At 40.7% G+C, this 10,413-nt stretch overlaps 2 protein-coding genes and 1 long non-coding RNA gene across 3 annotated transcripts in view; 1 reads left to right on the top strand and 2 right to left on the bottom strand.

The window, feature by feature from the left end:
- The window catches only part of LOC117956468 (gastrula zinc finger protein XlCGF57.1-like), a 95,566-nt gene that overhangs the window by 49,011 nt on the left and 36,142 nt on the right, over window positions 1–10,413 (bottom strand). The window lies entirely within an intron of this gene.
- Window positions 1–10,413, bottom strand: part of LOC117956458 (zinc finger protein Xfin-like) — a 59,860-nt gene that overhangs the window by 36,850 nt on the left and 12,597 nt on the right. The gene's annotated exons all lie outside the window — the stretch shown is intronic.
- The window catches only part of LOC117956512, a 32,529-nt gene that overhangs the window by 14,564 nt on the left and 7,552 nt on the right, over window positions 1–10,413 (top strand). The window contains exon 4 of the long non-coding RNA XR_004659297.1: window positions 5,967–6,451. This is a non-coding gene — a long non-coding RNA (uncharacterized LOC117956512). The remainder of the gene's footprint in view (window positions 1–5,966; window positions 6,452–10,413) is intronic.

Consider the following 10,413-nt stretch of genomic DNA (forward strand, 5'->3'; position numbering starts at 1 on the left):
TTTGAAAAAAGGTGAATACTTTATTACATTTTCAGAGCTCTAAGAAAACCATGAACCAGATGAAAGACGGTGGTAGTTTCCTTTTAATTTGTCAAACAGAAGATACATGTTTTAGTCTTGCAGTGTAATTTCACTTGATTTTGTTGTTTGTCTGAAAGTGAACATTAAAGCCCATGTTGCAATTTTAATTTTGCAACAAATTGGCTTGTTGGTAATAGAACATTTTAAGTGTTATCCATTGTATTTGATGGTGTTGGATATCACAAAACAAAATACAAAAAGTAAATTTTACAGCGTTTTGTAATGATTCTCCTTTCCCTACCAATGCATTGCATGACGTCATGTTGGGGTGCAAACAGAGCAGTCCACCTTGTCTTTGTCACTGGTCTGGCCTTACATGTCTTTTCGTCTTTTAATATTAACAGTCTTTGGTCTCAACCAAGTCCAGGCGACTTTATTATGTTTATAATAACATTGGAGAGAAAGGGACACACAGCTCAAACGGAGATGTTGTTTGGCTTTTCACAAGTTTAGACAGCTAAAGCGGCGCAGATGGGCATTTTCTAATGTTAGCGTAAATATTACGACTCCGTTTGGTGTTTCCTATTTATGCGTTCGTGTTGTCAACATAATACATGTGGTGTTAGCGTTAGAGATAAAATTTATCACCTTTTGCCCTCTACGGTTCACCTTTAATCACAGTAGCAAGAAAGAACAACAAGACCTGAAATATACTTAGACTGCTTCTGTCCTATAGACCTTCAACAATTAATGTCAAAGGTCTCTTCAGCTAAGCCATCTACCGGTCTCTTAGACCCCATCCTAGCAAGGCTACTTAAAGTAGCGTTACCCGTGGTTACCACTCCATTACTAGATATGATCAATATGTCTCTATTAACAGGTTACGTACCCGTGGTTACCACTCCATTACTAGATATGATCAATATGTCTCTATTAACAGGTTACGTACCCGTGGTTACCACTCCATTACTAGATATGATCAACAATTTACCTTCTAACTGCTGCAGACAAAGGACTCGTCTCCGTACTTGTTTTACTAGCATCCTGTTACAGGGACTGGAACATTTAGTCGGCATTACAGGAGTCCCACCAAGCTGGTTTAAGTCATATTCATCCAATTGATCTCAATACGTTAATGTTAACAATAAATCCTCCAAGTACGCTAAAGTTCGGCATGGCGTTCCACAAGGCTCAGTGCTTGGACCAATTTTATTCTCCTTATATATGCTTCCTCTAGGCAATATTATTAGGAAACACTCAATTAACTTTCGTTATACGGATGACACCCAATTATGTCTATCAATAAAGCCAGACAAAACCAGTCAGTTAGCTAAACTTCAGTGATGCATAAATGATATAAAATCATGAATGACCTACAATTTTCTGATGTTCAAACAAATCTGAAGTTATTTTGCTGGGCCCTAAACCTCCAAACTTCCTTATCTAGGGATATAGCTACTCAAGATGGTATTGCCCTGGCCTCCAGCACTACTGTCAGAAATCTAGGAGTTATTTATGATCAGGATATATCCTTTAACGCCTCTAAAAAAAACCTCAAGAACAGCCTTTTTACATCTTTGTAACATTGCCAAAATCAGGAACATCCCGTCTCAAAATGAAGCTGAAAAACTAGTCCATGCATTTATTACTTCTAGACTGGACTACTGTAATTCTTTATAAGTCCCTTAAGACTCCCCAGCTGATCCAGAAAGCTGCAGCGTGTGTTTAGACAAGAACTGAAAAAATAGATCATATTTCTCCTGTATTAGCTTCTGGCTTCCTGTAAAATCCAGGATTTAACTTAAAGTCCTTCTCCACTAAATGGTTGTTACACCATCTAATCTCGGTGCTTTATTGTCCCACTAGAGCACCACTCTCTTAGAATTCAGAACTACTTGTGGTTCCTAGAGTCTCTGAAAGTAGAATCAGAGCCATCAGCTCCCAGTCTGAGTCCGGGGACCAGAGACTTCAGCTATCAGGCTCCTCTACTGTGGAATCAGCTCCCAGTCTGAGTCCAGGGACCAGAGACTTCAGCTATCAGGCTCCTCTACTGTGGAATCAGCTCCCAGTCTGGGTCCGGGAGGCAGAAACCATCACCACATTTAAGAGTCAACTTAAAACTCTCCTCTTTAATAAAGCTTATAGTTAGGGAGTGATGAGTCACAGCGTCGACCTAATTCGGTCCACCTGATTCTCGTCATAGTCAGATTCATCTACCATATAATCAATAATAAAATAAAAGGGGAGAGGCAGGGCTTACAGCCCAATCCTGCGGGGGAAAGTTCTAGCCTGATCAGGCTCCTCTCTTTACCCTGTCTCTCTTAGTTATGCTGTAATAGTTTTAGACTGTTGGGGGACTGAGCTCCTCTCTCCTTTATCTTTCCATTTGTGTGCATCCATGTCCCAGAAATCCTTGTTACTAACCAATCTTGGGACTCATTCCCCAGAGTCCTTATATTCTTTTTCCCCCAGCATGTTCCCTTGGATCAAGGAGGTTCCAAAATCATGGTTGCAGCTTTCCCTGTGGTCCTGCTACAGTCCCTCAATGCCCAGTTCCATCCTGCTACGTCCTGCTGTGCCTTGTAATGCCGTGCAGTGCCTTGTTATGCCAGGAACTACTACAAAAAACTATTTTAGTCATTGTTCCATTATTTTTTCCTGTAACTGTTATTGCCCCTATTCATTTCAACCCAAGTGGTCCCATTATAGAGTGGTCTAGACCTTCTCTATCTGTAAAGTGTCTCGAGATAACTCTTGTTATGAATTGATACTATAAGTAAAAATGAATTGAACGTGTGAGATTCCTGTTCTGTTTTAGTTATTTATTTGTCTGTATTATTCCCTAACTGTTTTAACATTCAGTATTCTGAATGTTAAAACAGTTTGTCCTGAAAAGAATTACGTTAATAGATTGACTGTGAACAACAGGGTTGATGTCTTACAAGCCTTTTTAGAAAGTACAACCAGATGGACAACAAATTGTTAAAATAACCATTGAGGCTTAAAGGCACAAACGTTATTTCACGTCACCGGTCTCAGGTTCAGAAGAGTTCCAGTCTGGCCTTCAGTCTCTGGTTGGAAAAGTGGATGTGACTTCCTGGCTGGTTCTAGCCCTCCACCGTCCACTCCATCAGCTTTTTTTTTCCATCGGACCCAGACATTTATGTGTTTTAACAAAAGAACGCCGGGAAAATCTTTTGTTACAAACACTGCAGCTGAATCTTTTCTCACCTGTGTGGGATCTCATGTGTGACTGTAAACTTCCACTCTGTGTAAAAGAGTTTTTACAGACTGAGCAGCTGAAAGGTTTTTCTCCTGTGTGAGTTCTCACATGTTTCTGTAAATCTCCATTCTGTGTAAAAGATTTCTTACAAACTGAGCAGCTGAAAGGTTTCTCTCCTGTGTGGATTCTCACGTGTCGCTTAAGATCTGACTTGTTGCCAAATCTTCTCCCACACTCAGAGCAGCTGAATGTTTTCTTACGTCTTGAATCATGTTTCAGAGAGTTTAAAGCTGACTGAGGTTCTCTGGTCTCCTTCCAATCAGCACTGTCAACAGTCTCAGGTTCAGCAGGGTCTCCAGTCTGGTCTTCAGTATCTGGTTGTAAAAGTGGATGTGAGTTCCTGGCTGGTTCCGGTCCTCCACAGTCCTCTCCATCAGCTTTGGTTTCCATGTGTTGAGTGTGTCTTTGATGAAGCTGTGAGGACTGATCTTCCTCTTCATCATTTTCACTCTTCACAGGGACAGGAGTGAATGAGAACTTGGTGATATCAGCCTCCTCCAGCCCTTGAAGCTGCTCTCCCTCCTGACTGCTCCACAGTTCCTCCTGTTCCTCTTTAATGTGTGTGGGGGGCTCTGGCTCCTGCTGGTCCAAACTGGAGCTACACTCCTGCTGCTCCTCTTTAAAAACAATCTGGCCTTTCTCGTCTGGAGGCAGAGCTGAAACACAGACAGAAGCTAATGTCAGCTAAAGGTTAGAGATTGCAGAATTTCCCCCAGAAAAAATGTTTAGCTTGGTGGCCAGTGTGCAAATGAGACTGGTTATGTAAGGGGTCGATGCAGAATCATACGTAAACCATACAATATAATTTTGATGTAAATCGGATGACGTTTGTCATATAAGGCTGTGATTTCCTGTTGCCAGGTGGTGGCACTATTGTGAATATTGGCCTGTAGATGTCCTCGGGCCTGAACTCTCGGTGATTGTGGGAAATTTCAAGCAGATATGACAATGTACATTATAATTACACCCACTTTCTCATTCATCGCTAAACACTCAAAACGGCCGCCATGCCACGGCCCACACCGTTTGACAAAACGTTTTTCTTTTAATAACTTTTCATCGTTAATGTCTTTAGAGAGTCAGACTGAATTTGAAGTCGATCAACCACTTGAAAATATATGATTTTCTCGCCTAAATTTTTACCCTTAAAAAAGTGCTGCTGTTTCCACATGCTTTGCCCCTCTGGGATGACCCTGAGGTCATTGGGAAGTTAACACTCTCAACTTGTTGTTTCTAGTGGCATTGTGACACTAGGCCTTACTGACACAGAGCTACACAGGTTAGAACACAGAATTTCTATTTCCGTCCATGTAAATCATCTGAAAAATTAATAAAAAGCACTACTGTAAGCATATTATAGGGGCTATATACTAAAATAGTACCCTAGCCTCATGTCTCAACTTAGAACAGAAAAAATCCAGAAAAAAATGACTTATAAAATGGATTTTGTATGAATGTATTTCCACAGATATGTCTGTGCGTTTTTCTTATTTCTTATTTCTAAAAAAGCCCAAAAAGTGCTAAATACAAAACTTCTGAAATACAAAAACACATCCACATCACTCACAGATATGTCTGAAAGAAGTACATACATAGATTTATAGAAATAAGTAATCATAATTTCATGAAATGGTGAAATGCCATCAGAAGGCCATATTTTTGCTTTCAGACAGCTGTAAGACATCACAGGAATAGTTTTTTCTGGCCATGTCTGGTACCATCCAACTCGTCTTCTTATTGGCTACACAGGGATGCCAGTTTTATGACCTCCTCTTATAAGTGGTCGGATCTACTGTCCATCTTTCCCACGTGGGCCCAATGGGGACTGTGCGATATCATTGGCTTAGCTTATGGGTATCTCTTGATAGGCTGATGCAATTGGCTGGGAACAAGGTTCATTTCAATCTGCAGAAGCCACAGATTCTAATGGTGTGTCGACCTTCTTTTTAGCCCGCACAGGGAAAATCGAGAAATGATGCACTATCTAGATTTCTGAACGTCGAAACTTGGCCAGAAACTACAAGATTGTGAAGGGACCAGATAATTATGGATTACAAGGCTTGGATATTCTAATTCCTTGGAGTGTTTGCGATTTAGGAAATCAACGTTTATGAATATCTTTCACCGCTGTGGATAAAGACACGAGGACAAAGGTAAGGATGCACGCTCGATTTAGACAGAAACGGTGCAGTGTTTCTTAACTTCATAACGTGATTATAACCGCTGTAAGTCACATTATGCTTTGTGCGGGGGCTTGATGGAATCACAAGACTTTAAGCTTTCTAATGATGCGCTGCATGACCGTGTTGGTGACGATTTAATGCTTGCAATTCATAAAAAACAATTCCTGAAAACACGTTGTGGAAAAACACGTACCGTTTGGGGAACCATGCTCTCAGAGAGGAGGAGTTTGTTAAAGTACGACACGTGGAAATGGTGGAATTTTCCATATTTTTCTAATTTTGTACGGGGCGCTAGTGAGCCATCTTTGTACTCCTATTCCCAAAACCCTTAAAATACGTACATTTTCACCAGACCTGATGCGGTCCTCGGGCCATAATTAAAATATCTGTGCAGCATGAACAAGGCCCTTATGCGACATGTGTTTTCAACTAAGACATTGTTGTATTCACCTACATCTTTAGATGGACCTGAACTGGAGAGTCCTCTCCTCTTCCTTTTCTTAAGTACACATGTAGGTCATTGTGACCCAGACAATAACAACTAACATACATGCTAGTCAACAGACGCATTAAACAAAATGATTTCACTTTATTTCATCCTGGAGGGAACTGAGCATGTCCTGGTGTACCACACCGGTCATATCAAACCGTTATATTTCTTTACTTTATTAGCTTTACCATGGCCTAATTAGTGGAATAGGAGACACTAAACATGTCTAAAGACCTTAATCATTTTGGTGTCACTGATCATATTACCTTGGAACACAGCAATGCACAAGTTTGTAAAGTTTTATACAGATCATAACATGTCAATCCCAGCTTTGCTTCAAAGAGAAACCCCCTCCGCTCCTTGACAGGAAACACCTTGCTAGGCTAACTTCCCTATGCTACCTCCTTCACACCTCCCTGGTTGAGACAAAAGATAGCTCTCAACCTGCACTTCTTGTCTCCCTGACAGAGAGAAGTCTAAATTGTTGAGTAATAAATCAAAACTCTTACATCCAAGATTTATCCACTTGATGTCCATAATTTATCAACGTTTTGTACTTGCTGCAGCTAGCTTCAACGCTAGCCTTACAACCTAACATTACAGATATGGGCATCCAAGGGAGAACAAAATCTTTCATTGTGAGAAGAGATCACTTAAACAAGTCAGTCTAGTTGGATGTGAAGCAAAGATTGTCTATTACCGTTCTATGGAGAAGAATGGCATCATTGCTTTAAGGGTTAGGGGGTCATTGTTTTGAGGTTTGGCATACATTAGGGCCTTTTTTTTGAAGACATGTAAGTTGTTTGTCATGTTTTTTTGCACTTAACTGTTTTAGACAACACAAATGCTCGTGTAGCATTGCTGTGTGTGCAGTATCAATAAATATGACTTATAAATTATTATTTTTATTACTGGCATAAGTGAATATCATGAAGGCAAAAGCGTCTGGAATTTTGTTGAAAAATGTAGATATTTTGTCAACTGTATTGTTGTTGTAAGTTTATTTCTTCACGGACTGATAACTTTTAGACAGGACATTTTTACTGCTCTGTGTGATATTAATACATATCTGTGAGATGTTCTGTTTTATTTATTAATTTGTCTTTAATATCCCAACATTTTTTTTAAACATTCAGTATTCTAGTAGCCCTGGTTGTCCTGAAAAGAATGATGTTTATAGATTGACTATGGACAACAGGGTTGATGTACTACAAATGTTTTTAGAAAGTAAAACCAGATTGACAACGAATTGTGAAAATGACGTTAGGTCTCAGAGGGTTAAAGGCACAAACGTTATTTCATGTCACCGGTCTTGGGTTCAGAAGAGTCTCCGCTCTGGTCTTCAGTCTCTGGTGGGAAAAGCAGATGTAGATGTGAGTTCCTGGCTGGTTCTGGTCCTCCACAGTCCTCTCCATCAGCTTCTGGTTCCAAGTGACCAACACATTTATGTGTTTTGACAAGGGAACGCCAGACAAATCTTTTGTTACAAACACTGCAGCTGAATCTTCTTTCTCCTGTGTGAGATCTCATGTGTGTCAGTAAACTCCCACTCTGTGTAAAAGATTTCTTACAGACTGAGCAGCTAAAAGGTTTCTCTCCTGTGTGAGTTCTCACATGTTTTTGTAAATCTCCACTCTGTGTAAAAGATTTATCACAAACTGAGCAGCTGAAAGGTTTCTCTCCTGTGTGAGTTCTCACGTGTCTCTTAAGATCTGACTTGTTGCCAAATCTCCTCCCACACTCAGAGCAGCTGAATGTTTTCTTACATCTTGAATCATGTTTCAGAGAGTTTAAAGCTGACTGGGGTTCTCTGGTCTCCTTCCAATTAGCACTGTCATCAGTCTCAGGATCAGAAGGGTCTCCAGTCTTGTGTTCAGTCTCTGGTTGTATAAGTGGATGCAAGTTCCTGGCTGGTTCTGGTCTCCCACAGTCCTCTCCATCAGCTTCTGTTTTCATGTGTTGAGTTTGTCTCTGATGAAGCTGTGAGGACTGAGCTTCCTCTTCATCATCTTCACTCTTCACAGGGACAGGAGTGAATGGGAACTTGGTGATATCAGCCTCCTCCAGCCCTTGAAGCTGCTCTCCCTCCTGACTGCTCCACAGTTCCTCCTGTTCCTCTTTAATGTGTGGGGGGGGCTCTGGCTCCTGTTGGTCCACACTGGAGCAACACTCCTGGTGCTCCTCTTTAAAAACAATCTGGCTTTTGTCGTCTGGAGACAAAGCTGAAAACACAGACAGAAGCTAATGTCAGCTAAAGGTTCGAGACTGCAGGGTTTCCCCCAGAAACATCGCTTAGCTCGGTGGCCAGTCTGAAAATGAGATTCTAAAAAAGCTACAAGACTCCATAGGGCCCTGCTTGAAGTCAGTGCTACAAGGTAACTGGAGATTTTAAAATATGACTATGTCTAAGTACCAATTAAAGGAGAACTCCAGCCCATTTTTACTGCTATAAATATGTGAGTATGGTTGCTAGAAACAACAACAGAATTGGTGCTAGCAAACTGGACGTCTAGAGCTCCTGTGTTAAAATGGCAGTAGTGAGGGCATGTTCAGACTTTCTGCCTATTAACAGACATAAAATGCAATTAAAATGACCACCCAGCATGAACAAGGTGGCAACAAGATGCATTTTTAACTTTAAATCATAGACAGTTAACGAAATGGACCAACAGGTCCCCTTGCTCTGGACAGAGACCAGTGAAGTCTATTAGAAGCTGTTCCCCGGTGATGCTCAGCGTTACTGCGCAGCCTCCAACTGAGCTGGAAGATGTAGATGTTACATGAGCAACCTGTCTGAAAGCTCTAAGTCTTCCGGTAGCTGTGCAAGAGAAATCTCCATCATTCCCAATCAGCAGAGACGGAGAGGTAGGTATATGTTAGTAGATAACACAGACACAGGCTAATTAGTGCTAACTAATATGCTAGCTAACATTAAAACAGGCACAGGCTTATTACTGCTAACTAACATGCTAGTTAACATTAACAAAGGCACAGGCTAATTACTGCTAAATAACATGCTAGTTAATATTGGTAATTAAACCTTAACAGCTGATGAAGTCCAAACTGTCTGCGAGCTTCTACTGACAATACGGTAATTTGTTGACTAGGTGAGAGTAAGTGGTGTGGTTATGACACAATCGTTAGCCTATTTTTTATTTAAAAAAGTCTGCCATGGAGCCATAACGTGAGGTAACGGTGCCTTTTATACATTGTCATGTTTCTTTAGAAATAAACAACGGACAAATGGGTTCTTTAAGCACTTCAGATGGAAAGTTATTCACTGTCAAAGTGATGTCAAAATGAATGGAAGTCAATGGGATGCTAACAGCAGATAAGTGCTTGGAAGCATAAAAATGGAACCATAGGAGATACGCTTCGAGAGTAGAGTTAGCCCCTTGGTCTAAATTCACTACCCTGTCTCAATCCTGCCGGTAGCTAGCTTGCCTTGCTAGCTGCTAGGCGGGGAAAGCAGAAGCAAGAAGCCGGTCAGGCACAGCTAAGGACATTAACACAAATACCTCCAATGCCAGCCAAGTCCTCCTCAACAACGCCAAATCCATTACACACAAAATGGATGAGCGGAACTGCTGTGTGATGATTATCAGCGAAAACCGGCTGAACCTCCTCATTCCAGACAGAGCGATGCAGCTAGCAGGCCGAGCTAGCTAGCAGGCCGAGCTAGCAAGCAGCAGTACTGAGGCAGTAAGTGACAACACAACTTTGGATTCAAACGGTTTCTTCACAATGTCACGTTTTGTTATTACGTAAGGGCCTTGTTCATGTTGCACATACATTTTAATCGCATTTTCGTATCTATTAAGAGGCATAAAGGAATTCTGAAATATGCCCCCAACAACTGGCATTTTAGCTAACTGGGAGCTCTGGCCATAGCTGCAGCAACTCAAGTTTGCTAGCTCAGATTTTGTTTTTTTTCTTTCCTATTGGCAAAAATTGGCTTGAGTTCTCCTTTAAGATTATATAAGCTATTAAGAGTTTGAGGCATGAAATGTTATGTCTTAGTTCAGTGAAGTAAACATTTTTTATTTGATTTTTAAAAATGTTTTTTATATACACTATAATTGTGCTTCACATTAAAAAAAGTTTTACCTACACCTTATTCTTGTTTGAAAATCATGTACGTACTATATGAATGTATATGAAGGGTGATAAAAAGGTGACCTTGAAATTGTGGCGTTACCGGTGACACAAGGAAAAATTTGGGTGCACCTACATTTTGTGCTGGTGCACCTAATTGAAAAAGTTAGGTGCACCAGTGAGACCAAGGCAAAAAGTTAGTCTGAAGCCCTGCACAAAATACTGTGTCTTTGTTAATCTAGAAAACAGCGCTGAAATCACCAAAACCCACCAGACTCCATGTAAATAATCGCTACTTTTAGCATGTATAGAGCAGCATATCTCCACCAGACTCCATGTAA

The sequence above is a fragment of the Etheostoma cragini genome, chromosome 14, assembly GCF_013103735.1.
Source record: "Etheostoma cragini isolate CJK2018 chromosome 14, CSU_Ecrag_1.0, whole genome shotgun sequence".
Taxonomy (NCBI): Eukaryota; Metazoa; Chordata; class Actinopteri; order Perciformes; family Percidae; genus Etheostoma; species Etheostoma cragini.